This window comes from Vombatus ursinus, unplaced genomic scaffold (assembly GCF_900497805.2).
Source record: "Vombatus ursinus unplaced genomic scaffold, bare-nosed wombat genome assembly UNPS02014805.1, whole genome shotgun sequence".
NCBI classification, from domain to species: Eukaryota; Metazoa; Chordata; class Mammalia; order Diprotodontia; family Vombatidae; genus Vombatus; species Vombatus ursinus.
The window spans coordinates 18324600-18342883 of record NW_020954583.1 but is presented as its reverse complement, the minus strand read 5'-3'; the positions used below and the strand labels follow the sequence as shown (position 1 = coordinate 18342883).

At 36.7% G+C, this 18284-nt stretch overlaps 1 pseudogene; it reads right to left on the bottom strand.

The window, feature by feature from the left end:
* Positions 1-15620: 15620 nt before the first annotated feature.
* LOC114051764 lies at positions 15621-16594 on the bottom strand (annotated as a pseudogene).
* Positions 16595-18284: the final 1690 nt, after the last annotated feature.

Sequence of the window (18284 nt, the reverse complement as noted above, 5' to 3'; positions counted from 1 at the left end):
TCCAGGGTCAGACAAATTGTGCCAGGAGTTACAACCTGTACCACATCTTCATGATTCTCTAGCTAATATACCACACAGCCTCTTGATTGCATATTACCAGCTCTTAAAGTACATGTGTGGATTATCCAAATTCAATTTTTAATATTGTCTTTCTACTATAATAATTCTTCTTTATTTTTAGGCTGTTGGGATTAAGTGACTTGCCCAGGGTCACACAGCTAGTAAGTGTCAAGTATTTGGTCTGAGGCCAGATTTGAACTCCCGGGCCAGTTGCTCTATCCACTGTGCCACCTAGCTGCCCTTACTCTAATAATTCTTGGAAGAAAAAAATCAAGGCATTTCTTGCCTTCCTATTACTCACCCTTTTCTCTCACCTGGATCCAGTTTCATACTAATCTATCTCTTCTTGGGGAAACACATTGTATAAATATTCATGATTCATGCTATAGCTTCAGGAAACTCAACAAAGCCAAGTACTTCACTGTCTTGGGAACTGAAAGTAGTTGGTCAAAAGTCCATTGTCATCAGTGTTTCTTGGTGTTCTGCTGAGCCCTGACCTTCTGCAATCCCAGGGATCCCAGGAAAAAAAACTGTAATGTCAAACATGAACCCACATAACTACAGAATTTGAGAAATGAAAGCAGCCTCAGTGAAGATCTGGTCCAAGCTAGACTCAAAAGGAACTCCTGCTATAACATATTTCACAAGTGGTCATCCTGCCTCTGCTCAAAGGCTCCAGGGAAGGGGAAACTACCACCTTTCAACGGAGCTCATCTCACACTTCAGAAAGTTGTAGTTGTCAGGAGGTCTTTCCGATAATCAAGCCAAAATTTGCTTTTGGACATCTCTACCCATTGATTTTGGTTCTGTTTTCCAGGGCCAAATAGGATAAATTTAATGGCTTCTCCAAAAGAAAGCTCTTCAAATACTTGAAGACAACCATCATGTTCCCACTGAAGATTCTCTTCCCCAAAACATGACTAATTCCTTTAATAGTTTCTCGTATGTCATAGATTCGAGGCCCTTGCCCATCCAGATTGCTCTTTTATTAGTATCCTTCCTAAACCATGGCCCCCTGAATGGAATACAAGACTCCAGACAACAGCAGAGTACAGCAAGACTATCATCCTATTACTCTTGGAAGCTATAACTCTATTAACATAGCCCAAAATTGCATTAGCTTTTTTGGTTGATGCCTGTTAACTCACATTGAGCTTGTAATCCACTAAAAACTTCAATTCTTAGGCAGCAAAGTAGCACAGGAAACAGAGAGCACTGGGTCTGGAGTCAATGAGTTCACATCCTGCCCCAGATACTTACTAGGTGTGTGACCCTGAGCAAATCACTTAACCCATGTTTGCCTCAGTTTTTCCAACTGTAAAATAAGGATAATAATAGCACCTACCTCACAGAATAGTTGTTAGGATCAAATGAGATATTTGTAAAGCACGATGCTTGGCACATAATAGGTGCTATATAAATATTAGTTATTAATTTTTTTAAAGATCAACTGCTCCTATTTATGTCTCCTCCATCTTATACTTGTAAAACTGATTTTTTTTTTTGGTACCTAAGTGCAAGACATTACATTTATTGCTACTGAATTTCATCATTATATTCAGCCCAGTGCCCTAGCCCATCAAGATCCTTTTGGAGGTTGAATCTATTCTCTTAGCTATACCTCCCAATTCGGTATCATCTACAAATTTGAAAAGCACACCATCTATGCCTTTATCCAAGACATTGATAAAAATATTAAACAGCACAGAAGTAAACAGAAACCCTTGGGTACTCTGATTGAGACTTCCTGCCTCATTGACATTGAACCATTAACAACTACAATTTGGGCCAACTAGAGCTCAGTGGCTAGATTGCTGGACCTGAAGTCTGGAAGACTCATCTTCCTGAGTTCAAATCTGGTCTCAGACACTAGGTGTGTACCCTGGAGTCACTTAACCCTATTTGACTCAATTTCCTTATTTGTAAAATGAGCTGGAGAAGGAAATGGCAAATCACTCTAGTATCTTTGCCAAGAAAACCTCAGATATGATCACGGAGAGTCTGATATGACTGAAATGATTAAACAACAAGATAACCTGATTGCGTCATTGAGTAAACCATATCCCTTCTCCACAAAATTAGTATGAGATACTTTATTAAAATCTTTCCTAAAATCTATGTAAACTAAATCCACTGTATCCACCTCATCTACTAGTCTAGTAATCCTGTCAAAAAATTAAACACACCTAGCCTTGCATGACCTATTCTTGATGAAGCCATTCTGGCTCTTTTTAATAATTTTCTTTTCTAGATATTTGTCATCCATCTTTTTTAAATGATCCATTCTAGAATTTCCCCAGGAACTGAAATCACACTCACTGGCCTATAATTTGCAAATTCTAATGTCTTACTTTTTTTTTCTTTTGAAATCAGGATGATATTTTCCCTGTTCTAATCTTACAACTTCTGTCCCAGTTTCCATAATCTTTTAAATATCACTTACAGTGCTTCAGCAATCTCATGTATCAGTTCTTAAGTATTCAAGGATGTAGTTGATCTAGATTAGATGACAAGAATTCTTTAGAGACAGCTAGGTGGCAGAGTGGATAAAGTACTGAGACAGAAAGACACATTTTCCTGAGTTCAAATCCAGCCTCAGACACTTAATAGTTATGTGACCTTAAGGAAGTCCCTTAATCTTGTTTGCTTCAGTTTCCTCATCTGTAAAATGAGCTGAAGAAGGAAATGGCAAACCACTCCAGTATCTTTCCCTAGATAACTCCAAATAGGGTCACAAAGAGTCAGGCACAACTGAAACAACTGAACAACAACAACAAAAAGATGCTTTCTTGCTATTTATCTCCTTTTATATCAACTCTCTGTACCAAGAGAACCTTTGTACCCAAAGCAAGTCTTTGGACCACTGTTCTCCCTATCTTCAGTAAGCAATGTGTATACTAGGTAGATGCAGAAAACCATCTGTGATTAGTACAAAAAAGTCACATGGCAGAAAAGTAGGTTTCCCATTGGCCTAAATTCAGATTTGTTTATTCCCAGTTAACTATTTCCCTGCTATATCCAAACCATGCTCAAAAATGTATACCACAAGCACTTGAGTATTAGGCTGTGTCAGCAGAGTGCTTGTAAATTCTCTGAGCAACAATGCAATGAACTGAAACAATACCTCCAAATATTGACTAAACTCAATAATAAAACCAAGTTAATCATTCATTTCAAAGATGTAAAATTTTAAACATATCTCAAATCATATTCCTCACATCAAGTTGATTTGCAAAAGTAAAAAATAAATATTGAAAATGTTTAGGAATCATGACAAGGACTGCACGATAGATATGAAACTGATAATTTCAAAACTATAAAACACAGTGTCAGTGTTATAATAGAAGTGTTAATGGAAAATACAGTGGATCTTCCTACCTGATACATCATCATCACAAGTTCAATAAAGTATTTGAAAAAATTACTTAAAACCATATGGCATGCTTCATTTAACTCCTACAATTTTTCACTACATTTAGAACTCCTGTAGTTCTCTAACATAGTGTTTTACTGTACACAAAAATTCATTATGTTACAACATCTAACAAAGCCTAAGAAAGGAAAAAACTGATGGACAGAATCTAAGGCCAGAGGACACGGGTCCTCCATTCCATGTCCAAACCACACCACTCCATCCATTCTGGAAACAGAAGATTCAAACCAACATAGATGCCACCAACCAACTCAAAGTGACTTAGGATGTAAAGCTTCATGGTGATGTTATGCTTTTATTAGTTGTTTTAAGATTTATGTTATTTTAACCTCATAAAAAATGGAAAATGAAAGTTGCAAAACACTATGCAATGAGCCATCAGGCTAATGAAGCCAATATTTAGTTCAACAAACATTTATTAAACACCTACTATATATATGTCAGGCAGGGTATTAGGCAAAGGAAATATAAACACAAAAATGAAAAATGGTCTCTGTCAGCAAGAAGATTATAATTTATCTCCAATATCATTAGCAATTACAATACTTTTATTGAACACAAGATTACTTTTTAAAAATTTGTTTTCATATGTTATGCTCCTAATCTGTTCCACTGATTGACTTCTTTCTTTTTTAATCATTACCAAATCATTTTAATGATTACTGCTGTGTAGTACAATTTGAGATCTGGTACTGATATACCATCCTCCTTCCCTGTTTTTTTTTTTCATTATTATTCTTGAGATTCTTGATATTTTGTTCCACAATATGTTTGCTATTATTTTTCTAAGTTTATAAAATATTTTTCTAGTAGACTGATTGGTAAAGCACTAAATAGGTAAAATAATTTAAGTAGTATTGTCATTTTTATTATATTGGTTCAATTTATCCATGGGCAACTAAAGTTTCTCCAATTATTTAGGTCTGTCTTTATTACTGCAAATATATATTTATGTATGTAGTTAGATTTATATAGTCCCTAGGTGAACTTTGGAAGATACACTTCCAAATATTTTATAATATCTGCAGTAATTTTTTATGTAGTAATTTTGGATGAAGTTTCTCTTTCTAGCTTTTCCTGATGAGTTTTGTTGGTTATATATGAAAATTATGATGATTTACATGGATTTATTTTGTATACTGCAACTTTGCTTGAGTTTTTTAATCTTTTTTAAATTTTAGACTTAAATACACAATAAGAAAAGAAAAAGAAACATATTATAAACTTAAATATTAAAACTTAAATACAAAATAAGAAGAGAAAAAAATGCCATGTGCACAACAGAACGTAAGACAGGATTCAAAATACATAGCAATAAATTTCCATTTCATGAAAGCCTATGTAATAAATATTATGCACTGTGTTGAGAGCTGTCCATTTTTTCTTTGCTTCCTTGTAAATTTTCTTTTGTTCTCTGCCATGCACTTTTTACTTTATTCTTTTTTGTATTTAAGTTTTAATATTTAAGTTTATAATATGTTTCTATGTTTTGTATATTGTACATTTTTTTTCTACCTTCCTCTCCCTGCCCCCCCCCAAGGCTACAAGCTACAAGCATGAATATATTTAAATATAGAGATATATACATACATATATAAACACATTCTTTCCCTAACAAATTCTACTACTGATCTTTGTTTTTGTATTTGTGCATATCTCTTATTTCCTTTAACTCCTGACTCCTCTACTTTACTTATACCCACTACCTTGCCTTCCTATTACTTAACCTACCCCACCAAAGATCCCTCCCTTATCCTCCCATTTCCATGAATCTAAACACCCTCCTATACCCACCTTTGACCTATTCCTTCACCCTGCTCTTTAGAGATTCCTCCCTTATTCTCTCCCCCCTCCCTAACTCCTTAATGTTTTATTTCTTCTGAATTTAGAAGACTTTTATACTCTTCTAGATATATACGTATTGTTGCCTCTTGAACCAATTCCCAATGAAAGTTTTCCAGAACTAAGAGTTCTCCTCCCCCATCTAATTCCTCTGCATTGGTTCTTCCTCTTGTACCTCATTTATATAAGATAATTACTCTTTTTAGCTATTCCTAAATGATTTTACTTTTTAAAGTCATAGCATACTCAGGTCTACTTTGAGCTGGGGATTTCAGAATTTGACTATAATATTCCTGTAGGTTTTCCTCATAAGATCTCTTTCAGGTGGTGATTTGTGGATTTTTTCTGTTTCTACTTTCTTTTCTTCTTCTAATGCTTCAGGACAATTTTCTTTAATTATTTCTTGTATTATTGTATCAAGATTCTTTTTTTGATCATAGCTTTCAGGTAGTTTGATTATTCTTATATTTTCTCTTCTTGATCTGTTCTCCAAATCATTGTTTTTCTTATGAGATGTTTCATATTTTCTTCTATTTTTTCATTCCTTATAATTTGTTTTATTATTTCTTAATCTCTTGTAACTTCACTGTGTTCCCCTTGCCCGATTCTGATTTTCAAGGAGTCATTTTCTTCCCTAAGATTCTGTATCTCCTTTTCTAATTGGTTGACTTTGTTTTCATAATCTTGTTTTTCTTAGATTGTTCTTTTTTATTTTTCTTTTTTAAGTTTTTCCTCAATTCCTCTCATTTAATTTTTAAAGTCTTTTTTAAGGTCTTCTATGAATTCTTTTTGAGCAGGTGATGATTTGATGTTATTCCATGGGGTAGAAAAGGATTTCTTTGCTTCATTATCCTCCTCTAAAGACAAACTCTGGTCTTCTCTATTCTCATAGTAACTCTCTACGGTTGGATTCTTTCTCCTTTGCCTGTGCATTTTTTTTTAATTTGTAGAGGCTTAGTTTTTGTAATCACCTCCAGTCCTGGGGGATGGGAGATAGTGCCTCTAACTTCAGATTCTCCTTCAGTTCTCTCCTCTGGTCTAGAACTGGAACTAAGACCTCCATCCCCCTGTAAGTGCCCACAGCCAGTGGCATCCCTGCCCCACTGCTTCTGCACTCACTGAGCATGTGTTAGTTCAAGCACAGCTTGGTTTGGCATCCCTTGTCAGCAGAGGTTTCTTCAATCTTCCCCAGCTCCCCTCACTGTCCTGGGGGTTAAAGTTCCTGTGGCTGGGGCCAAGGCAGCCTCCCAACCCAGCTAACCCCAGGGCTTGCTGGCCTGGAGGTGTTTACTCATTACAGGGACCAAACCTCATCCTGGGATTTTTCTTCAGATTTTCTCCAATTGTTCCAGGAGGACCCCTGTTCTGCCCCTACTCTTAATTATTTTTAAAGCTCTATGTTTGCCCTGAGGCACTATTTTATCACTTTTGTGAGGGGAAATCTTTAGAGCATAGAATTTTCTGATCTACTCCTCCATTTTCCCAGAATCCTCTCACTTTGCTTGAGGTATTATTTCAATTAATTTTTTAGTTGACTCTTTAGGGTTTTCTAAGTATACTATTATATCATCTACAAAAAGCAATCATTTTCTTTCCCCTTTGTCTATGATTTTTCCCTTAATTTATCTTTCTTATTGATGATAGTTTAACATAAGGTATGTTGCTTTTTATAATGGCCATCTTAACTTTATTTATTTGCTTTATCTTATTGGAAAGGCCTCTAACTTTTCTCCATTACACATAGTATTTCCACTTGGATTTATACAAATACTGTTTACTGAATTAAGGAAAGATCCATTTATTCTTATTATGTAAAGAGTTTTTAGAAGGAATAAGTGTTGGAGTTAGTTAAAAGCCTTTTTATCAACTATTGATGTGATCATACAGATTTACTATTTATATTATTAATATGGGTTTATTGTATTTATTGTCTTCCTAATGTTGAACCAGCCCTACATTGCTAACATAAATCCAACATGGTCATAGTGTATATACTTTCTAATATTTGTTTTAGCCTATTTGCTCCTTGGAACATCAATGGGGGAGGGAGGCTGGCTGCAAAACCTAAAGTACACTCAATTCCCAGCTCCTGGACTTCAAGATGGCTGGCTCTTATGACCCTTCTAAACTCATAAAGTTGTAGCCTCCAACTTTCTTCTCCTAAAAGGAAAGAACAAACACTGAGGCAAAGAGCCAAGCCCTATATGGAAGAAGCCACAAATCATCCTTGGATAGGGAGAGGGCCTGAGATGAGAGCATTAAAAAGAGACACCCAGCTCCTCAGTAGTACACCTAGAAGCTTAAGGGTCAAGTGTAGCAGCCTTGTTCTGACAGAATAAAGCTAAAGAGATACTTGCTACATGAGAAAGGGGAACTAAAAAAAATATTTTTTTAATTCAGGAAAACAAATACTAGAGACAAATGGATGAAAATCTAGAGACTGGTTTTACTGATTTTTTTTCTCTTCTTACTCTTTTTCTTTTTAAAAAATATGTTATATGGGAAGACTCTCTGGGTGGAACAAGAAATTTAGATTATGTAAAATTTAGATTATGTAAAAAACAAAAGATATCAATTAGAATTCATTTTTTTAAAAATAAAGTTAATCCAGGATGGAAGGGGAAAGATTTGATAACAATATCCGTAGTTTCTGTAGGAAAGGCTGTTGAGCTGGTGTCACACATATGTAGGTTAAACATAAGACACAAGATGATGTAGACTTGGAAGATGGGGAGGGACAGAGGAGGAAGGCACTAGCAACTATGGGGAAGCAGCACATGAGCTGAGTTTTGAAGGAAATGGGTGATTCTAAGAGTTGGAGGTGAAGAAGCAATGAATTCTAGGCATTGGGGATAGCCTGTCCAAAGACATAGAGATGGGAGGAGGAATATAGTGTATGTAGAATAATAAGAAATTCAGCTTGGCTCAACTACCACATGAAAGCAAATAATGTTTTAAGACTGAAAAAAGTGCATTGGGGCCATGGATTACTAATTAATTTTTGAAATTATGAAATGGAACACAAAGACCCAGTTCTTGGGTACTCACCAGGAAAGACCATATTGGCAGCAGAAAATGAGGCTACAATTACACTTTAATAAGGCACAGAGCCGGCAGGGGCGAACAGCAAAGAAAATACGGAGACGAGCAGTAAAAGGTGAGGAAGGTATCAGAGGCAGATGGCAAAGGGATGGGAATGGGGAGAAGGGGAAGACACAGAGAATCACTCAAGTAACGCTAGATTAGAATTGAGACCACTCAGCAGCATGGACCCAGATGGAGATGGAAGAGGGCTGGGGGGAGGGAGGGCAGGAGTTTCTACAGGGTTTGGTTGGGGGACAGACTCTTATCCTTGCTACCTTGGGGTTAGTTCATTAACATATTCAAATCATCTCAAAGTTGCCAGTAAAACTTTAAAGTTAACATGTCCACATCATCTCAAAATTATCAGCACCATTTGGTATTTTGCTGGTCTTCCTGTGAATGCCTGGAACGTATCTGATATTTACATATCAGGACCAAAAGGCCTTGATACCAAGGTCTAGAGGATTTCCTCTGATTTAGCACATGTTTTCAGCATGTTATTTTTGGTTAGTATATGATACTGTTTCCAATTATTCTCCCTTGATCTTTGGGACAGTCTTTCAAGATTCCCCTTTGCAATCTTACTTTTTGCTACTGTTACTTTATATACTGGCTACTTATAAACTACCATGCTGTGGGGAAGGTGTCATGGGGCAAGAGCAAGATATAATTTTAACACAGGCCAGGTTGTGAAGAGATTTAACTGCCCAATATTAGGAATTTATATTTTATCATAGGAGTACTAGAGAGCCACTGGAGTTTATTTGGGGTATATTCCTTTATCTCTGTGGATCTTAGTTTCCTTAGCTATAAAATGAGAGAGTTAGACTAATTTCTAAGGTCCCATCAGCAGTAACAGTCACACAAATTCAACCACAGTAAGAGAGTAAACTAGAGAACATATTTTTTTTCTACTATTTTAAACTCACTTTTGTGGAAGGAGCATAGGCTTCGAAGTTATCAGACCTGGGTTCCAAGTTTATTTTTGACTTTACTACCTAGGTAATAATAAGTCACTTGAATAAGTCACTTAACATCCCCCCTGGGACTCATTTTCCTTATTTCTAAAATGAAGGGATTGGACTAGTTGAATTCTATGATCCCTTATAGCTTTATGATTGTAAGATCATAAGCCCTAGCAGATATCTATAGATCACAGGATTGTAAGGGAACTGGAAGGGACCTTGGATGTAATCTTCAATCCCCTCATTTTACAGAAGATGAAAATGAGGACCAGTCAGGTTAAGTGACTTGCTTTATAAACAAATTTGGGTTGTTTTTGTTACAGACAAGATGATCAAGTACATTCTTTCTTCCTCAGGCATCCTTTTCCAGGACGCAGAAAGCTGCAAAAGCAGGGAAATTCCCATCCAAACTCAAAGCGTTGGCAGCATTACTGAACATCAGCAATGACTACATAGAAAAGAACCATATATCAAATAACCTCATTATACAATTTTGAGAACACAACATCAAGGAACCATACTTTTTTCCACATTCAGAGAAAGGGGTTCACCCCAATCTATCCCCCAGTGGTTTGTGTACATAAATCTGACAACAGAAGCATTTTTAGATAGGTAGCTTATTCATTTTATCACTCAAATTTGGTTGTAGGATGGAATAGCAGCAACTCCATTATTTTGCTCCATGTTTAAGAAACCCAAGAATATTTTGGGACTCTGAGCTAGATGGTTGGTTTGTTTACAGTAGTTCCTAAAATCTGTACTTCCCACTGTGGAGGAGCCTGCAGATACTTTCCTAGGCCTCACTGAAAGCATTTTTCTGGGGTCTAAGCACTCAAGTGTTTGGTGGGAAAGAAGGAAGGAAGAAAGAAAGGAAAGAACAAAGGAAGGAGGGAAGGAGGAGAGAAGGAGGGAGGGAGGGAGGGAGGGGGGAGAGAAGGAAGGTTTACTATATGCCAGGAAAAAGACAGTCCCTGCCCTCAAGGAGCTTACATTCTTTTTTTTTTAGAGGGGGGACACAGAAAAACAGCACACAAAAAGAAGTTGAAAAGGTGGGAGAGAGGGTGGGGAAAAGGAAGATACCCTAACCAGGAACATGATTTTAAAGTTTAGAAAGCCAGGAACAGGCCTGGAGGAAAACGAAGGCAGGCCAGCCTAGGCCCTTAAACAAAATGAAGGCTGCATGAAGGATTCACCAGTGAGGGAAAGGGGGCAGTGGTTTTAAAGTCCAGAAAGTCAAGAACAGAGCCAGGAGTAGAATGAAGGGAAGAATAGGACTGTGCTCACCGTGTAACCTTTATGCCAGTACATAATTCTTTGTACCTCAGTAAAGCAAGTGATTGCTTGCATAACTGGATGGCAAGTGCCTTATTGAGCCCAATCTTATCCTTGCCTAAAATAATGACTTTCCCCTTTTGGTGCATACCATTTATACGGTGCTTTAATGCTTGCAAAGAGCTTTACAAATATTATCTCATTTGATTCTCACAACAACCCTGGGAGATAGGTGCTGTTATTATCCCCATTTTACAGATAAGGAAGCTGAGGCAAAAAGAAATTAAGTGACTTGCACACAGTAACAAAGCTAGCATCTGAGGTCAGATTTGAAGTGGTTCAGCATTCTACTCACTGCCCAACCTAGCTGCCTGTAATTCCCAAGAACAACTAAGGGGCAAGTCTGGTTTCTGTATCAAAAACATGCTCCCCCACTTTGGTCCATTAAGTCAGGAGTGAGAAAAAGGAATAGATTCAATTTTATATTTGTGTACACATCTTATTTTTGTTGTTCAGCTGTGTCCAATTTTTCATGACCCCATTTGGGGTTTTCTTGGCACATACTGGAGTGGTTTGCCATTTTCTTCTCCAGCTCACTTTAGATAGGAGGGAAATGAGGCAAATGGTTAAGTGACTTGTCCAGGATTTGGATTTGAACTCAGTCTTCCTGACTATGGGCCTAGCACTCTATATGATATGATGATAATAAAAATAACAACAACAACTGACACTTATAAGCCATTTTGTTTTACAAAACATTTTGCATATCTTATCTCATTTAATCCTGAAAACAACTCTATAAGGTAGGTAGTAGAGGTACTTTTAAAGTACCTAGGTACACAGTGATTACTCACAATCACATATGCACTGAATGACAGGGCTGAGACATGAACCCAGCCCTTCTGATTCCAAAACCAGCGCTCTTTCCACTGTCCCAACTAGACTGTGAGATATAGGAGGGAAGGTATGATGTGTTATTCTTTGGATCTCCCTTCTGTGCCTAGTACAGTTTCCTAATCTGTAAAGTATGGGGCTGGCCTAGAGGGCTTCTGAGGTATCTAGATCTATGATCTTAATTTGCTATTGGCTTAAAGCAAAATTACATCTAATCCCTCTTCCTTTTAATAAGCCTTCAACTAGTGGAAGGCACATATTATGCCTCTCCCTGCCCTCACTCCAAGTTTCTTCTCCAGGCTAAACATCTGCAGTTATTTTAACTAATCATCACAGGACATGTTATACAAACCTCCAACCATTCTGATTCCACTCCTACATACCTGCTTCAGTTTTTCAACATCCTTCTTCAATATAGCACCCAAAACTGAAAACAATAATCTGGATGTATTTTGACCAGGGCATAATACAATGAGACTATCTCTTTTCTCATTCTATTCATCATACCTTAAAGAGACAGCTTGGCACAGCAGAGATAACTCTGAATTTGAAGTAAGCAAGGCTGGGGGTTGAATTCTGTCTTCCTAATTAGCTTTGTGACTATGGACAACTCATATAACCCCTCTGAATTTCAGGTTCCTTATCTATAAAATAGCACTGACCTCACAGGGCTGTTGGGAGGAACAAGAAGTAATGTGTATATAGCACGTTGCAAAGATTAAACCATTAGGTGTGTGTGTTGTGTTTGTATACAATACATATACTATATATATAATATATACATAATCTCATATTTGTATATATGTACGTATATACAAAAATGTGTGAATGGATATGCGTGACTATATCTGTATTTATATTTTTTTCCTGTCTGTTAATAGAAAGGAAGGAAGGAAGGAAAGGAAAGGAAAGGAAGGAAAGGGGGGGGGAAAGGGAAGGTTTACTTTATCTGTATCTATAGATTAATAGATAAACATTCAGAGAGAGAGAGAGAAAGAGGAGTAATAGATAGATAACGTGTCTTGGAGCCAGGAAGACCTGGACACAACTCCTGCCTCAGACACACACAGGCTGTATGACCCTGGGCAACTCACTTAACCACTTGAATCCTCTACTAGTGGTGTTAAACTCAAATGCAGGCATGTACAACATATGGCCTGCGGGCCGCTCGAGGCCAGCCAAAAGATTTCGGGCTACCTGCAAAAGATGTAGAAAATATAAAAGAAAGTAAAGATTTGTCTGTGCTCTGCTTAACCTGCCTTCCACTAGTCACCATCGTGCCTGTCATATAACTGTGGTTATACGTGGTGGGTTGCCACTGCGCACTCTCTCCTGTTTGTCACGTGACCAGCAGCAACCAACCAACCAACTAGTCTGTCTCTACTCTGAGAGAAGTGAGTCTTTCCATTTCGATGTGTTTTTGGTCATTATTGCCATTGAACCGGGATAAAGTGAGTGCAGCCATGCGCCAACGCAGCTGACGCCCACTACGCCATGAACCGCGACCACTCGAGGGCCTCTTCCCCTCCCTCACTGCGCGGCTGCCCTCCAAGTTACCTGAGTGTCTGGACCTCTCTCCAAGGTCAGATACTCAGTTCAGTATTTCTTTGTATGTGAGCAGTTGTTGCGGAGATTTTTTGGTTCTAACGTTAAAGTTTTTGGGGGTGACTTTGTAAAATGGGTTATAAAAAGAAATGGAAGATTGAATCAAAATATAGAATGTTTAATCCAGAGTGGACAAATAGATTCTTGTTTACTTACATGAGAGACAAAATATTATGCCTTGTTTGCCAAGAAGTAATAACCAGTCTGAAGGAATAGAATCTTCATCGTCATTTCAAATCAAAACATCCTGACTTAAGCAAATTGGACACCAATGAAAAACAAATTAAAGTGTCCAAATTGTTGAAAAATCTCAGTGAGGAACAATGGTTTTTCAAGAAAGTAAACTCAGAAAATGAAGGGGCTATTAAGGTTAGTTTTCATATTTCTTAAAGAAATAGATTTCAAACATGATTCCAGAGTACAATAAACTGTAGACAAAAAGTGTAATACATACCATTAACTAAATGTAAACAGTAAGAAAACCTGAAAAATATATTAAAACTTGTACTGCTTAGTAAAGTAATTTTTTAAACATTAATGAGATTTCATGATGAATAAAAATCTTAAGTAATAAGTATAATTAATTGATAGCAATTGAAATTTCCCCTTTTAAAAATATAGCTTATTTGCAAAATAGTTTAATCATTACTTATACTTTTACTTGGAAAGTGAGCCACTAAAAACCTGTCTGCAGCCTGAAGAAGTTTAGCCAATTTAAATTTGGTCCCTACCTACTGCCAAGTTGGGCAGGTCTGTTCAAATGGAAAGGGATCCCTGCAGGGCCACAGATTGGCTTAGAAAACCACAAATTAACATTATCTCTGTTTAATTATATTCTCATTTATTTTATTAAACATTTCCCAATTATGTTTCAAGTCAGCAGGTTGGGTGTTTGACACTTCCACTGGTGTCAAACATAGACAGCTTTGTAAAACTAAAAGTTGTAATGTGTCACCTTAAGTTGGTAGAAGGAGTTTCCTCATCTGGGAGTTCCCTATCCCAATGAAATCACACATCCAGTCCCTATCCTTCTTTCATATCTATAATATCTAAATATCACATGACTTGAGATCATAACAGCTTTTTTTTTTAACTGCCATCTCATACTGTTGACTCAAACTGGTATTATAGTCCTTTCGAATGCCCATTATCTTTTTTTTTTAGTTCTGAACTTAAAAAATGAAATAAGCATTTTCATAACAGTAGAATAGAAAAAAAAGATGTTTGCACATTAAACTGCAAATCTATTATGTATAATTTGTTATTCCTTTTAAATATATAAAGTTATCATGTAACTTTCTTTTTTTTCCCTTCCTCTCTCCCTCTCCCTGGCCCTAGAGATGGCTATCATTAGACACAAACACTGTGTATATCTATCTATCTAACAATCTCTATATATGTATGTATATGTGTATATATGTATGTATATATATGTGTATATATATGTATGTGTATGTGTGTGTGTGTATATATGTGTGTATATATATATATATATATATATAAAATCATTCTATATATATTTCCATTTATCAGTTCTTTCTCTGGATTCAGAGAGAGTCTTCCTTCACACAGCCTTTGTAGTTAATTTGGGTATTTATAATAGTCAAAATGACTTAGTCGCTCAAAGTGGTTGTTAAAATAATATTCCTGTTACTGTATAAAATGTACTCTTGGTTCTGCTTATTTCACTCTTCATCAGTGTCCCAATTTTTCTACATCCCCTCCAACATTTGCCACTTTCCCTTTCAATCATTTTAGCCAATCTGATTGGTTTAAAATACCTTTATGTTGTTTTAATTTACATTTCTTTAATCAATAATGATTTAGAGCATTTTTAAAATCAATTATCTGTTGTTTATTCAGTATTTAGGGTTAATATGACACTTGAGGAAGTGATTGCATTGTTGTTCATATATAGATCTTTTTATATAATATGGAAATTTACAATTATATATATAATATATATATACACACACACATATATATGGGGGGAGGGGGGGAGAGAGAGAGAGAGAGAAAATCAGGTCCTCTGGAAGAGTGATACATGGGGCCATGCTGTAGAGCCCTAATGCAGGGGAGCACAAAGGTAATCAATGCATCAATAAAGTATTATTACTGTATGGTGTTTTATATCCAGGAATTTTGTCTTCTGGACCTATGGGAACCTAGCACCTACATACAAGGCAGATAATTATATAACCATGGGGCACTGGCTATGCTTGACATCAACTATTGAGACTGTACAAGTCACATCCAGCATCATATGCAAACAACATGGTTTAACAAATAGTAGTCACACTGTACTATTCCCCATTTCTAACTTTAGGAAGAAACTAGAGTGTGTTCACAGGTTTTCAATCATTAATCAGAGAAAGGATTTGACCTATTTGAAAAGCACATCATACATAACCCCTTAACCACTGTCACATTCTCTTGATTGTAAAATGGTAGCACATTAAAAGGCTTTAAAATTGCAGCTCATTCTGGATTCCCCAAAGAGTATCTGCTCTCTTCTTTAAATGACCCTCTTCCAGATTCAGGTTTACCTTCACCATGTCTGAAATGCCATTCTACCCCAAGACACATGGGACACTAAGGAAGACATTCTTAAAAATGCCATGTAGGCCCTTAATCATGGTAGGAATTGGATGCATTCTCCTAAGATTCTTCATAATGCTTTCTGCCAAAGCTGCCACAGATAAGCCAATGGCCCAGGAAGTATAGTCCTTCAGCTTGATCACCTCATAAGAAGTACTTTAACCACCTGTTTATGAACATCTTTCCAATTCTCTGAATCAGCAGGATAAAGATTCTTCAGAGAGACACCAGCAACATTCATACCACTCCACACAGAAACACTGGAGTCTCCGTGTTCCCCAAGGACCCATCCAGGACAACTTGAAGAATGGACAATGAGTTCCTCCTCCATTAGGTAATGGAAATGAGCAGAATCCAGAATGCAACCACTTCCAATAACATGGTTCTGAGGAAAGCCACTTAGCTTCCAGGCCACATATGTCAAAATATCCACTGGATTGGAAGCAATAATCAGCTTGCAATTAGGGCTGTATTTAACAATATTGGGAATTATGAATTTAAAGATATTCACATTGCACTGGACCAAATTAAGATGATTTTCTCCCTCCTGTCGACGTGCCCCAGCCATAGCAACAACCAGCTTTGAATTTGCAGTCACGCTGTAGTCTTTGCCAAAAACAATCTTTGGTGCTCTAAGGAAAAGGCTGTCATGCTGGAGATCCATCGTCTCTCCCTTTAATTTATCTTCTATTACATCAACTAGGGCAAGTTCATCAGCCAAATCTTTCATTAAGATACTGATGGCACATGCCATGCCAACTACACCAACCCCAACAACAGTGATCTTTTTATGGGGAACCTGGTCTTCCTTTAGGCCATTCATAATCAGCTGATCCTTGACAGTAGTTGTTATTTTAGGGGAGATCTGAACTCAAACCAAGGCTGCTGGTCAGGCTGCAAAAGCTCTGAGTTATATGAGACTGCTGCTTCCAGACTCGTGCCAGTTTAGAACATCTTTATATGACTATAAATTGTTTTGATTTCTTCATCAGAAAACTGCCTGTTCCCATCCTTTTTGTCATTTATCAATTGGGGAATGACTCATATTCTTATAGACCATGATCTTTTTCATAAAGTTTGATGAAAGTAAAGTGAATAGAGCACTGGATCTGGAGTCAGAAAGATCTGAATACAAATCCTACCACAGACACATGTTAGCTGTGTCACCCTAGGCAAGTCACTTTAAAAAAAAAATCTCTATTTGCCTCAGTTTCTTCATCTGTAAAATGTGAAAAATAGAATTTGTCTTCTAGGGTTGTTGTAAGCATGAAATGAAATAATATTTGTAAACCATTAACACAGTATCTAGATCATAGTGGATGCTTAACAATTACTTGTCTTATTTCCTTCCTTCTCCTACATGACCTCTTATGAACCATGTCCAATTTAAAAAATGATCTGAGTGGTTTTATACTGTGGTGTAGTAGGGAGAGTGTGGGACTTAGAATCAGGAAGAGCTGCCCATCCTTCAAGATCTAGATCAAGTCCTGTTACCTCTATGAGACTGACCACCTCCACTGAAGCAACGATCTATCTCTCTCCTTCAAAATCCATGGTATATGATCTAGACTACACATGTTTGAATTTAGTACCACAGAATACTACACAGTCTTTGCCATGCCTCTCTGTGCCTGATTAGAAACTGTCATTTTGTATTCTCTTATTGTTTCATTTTGGTCAGTCCTGTGTTCTAGTGAGAACTAATTTTTTATATAAAGGTTTTTAGTTTTTATTTTTATAAACTTTTATTTCTCTCTCCCACTACTGCTCCAAAGTGAAAAAAAAAGGACAAAGAAAATCCTCATAACAAATATACATAGGCTAGCAAAACAAATTTCCATATTCATCTTCAATCTTTTTTTTCATTTCATTGATCAAAGTTCTAAACTCAAAATTGCTTTTCTTTATAATGTCATTATATAAATCGTTCTTCTAGTTCTGCTCATTTCCTTCTGCACCAGTTGTTAGAAATCTTCCCAGTTTCCTCTGAAACTGTCCAGTTCATCATTTCTTATGGTGCAATAAAATTTGATTACATTCATATCCCATAATTTGTTTAGCCATTAGGGATGATGTATCTTCAGAGGAACCAACTTAAAGTAAATAACTAGAATAACTCCAACTATCAGAAGGTTTATCCCATAAATTATTATCTTAGATGACTTAGGCGGCTAGTCAGTTAGGAAGTACAGAGCAAGGGTAATCTACAAATACCTATTGTCAATGGAATTATGACTCTTGGTAGAAGACTACACAGACCCAAAGCAAAGTGGGTGGAAGAAGATCAGAGAATTGACTGCCAAGTCTCAAGCAGGGAAAAATACCTAGGAGGTGCATCTGGGGTTACCCTGCTTTCAAACAAGGAGGTAGCAGACTAGCCAGGACTACTTATAATATGAGGAAATAGCATCTGTCAGAATGATGGAAAGATTCTTGGAAACAGATTGGCTCACATATTTACATCAGTTGTTTGAAGAGCTATTAGTATTGGCTATCATCCATAGAGAACCTTGCAATTTTTCTCTTATTTG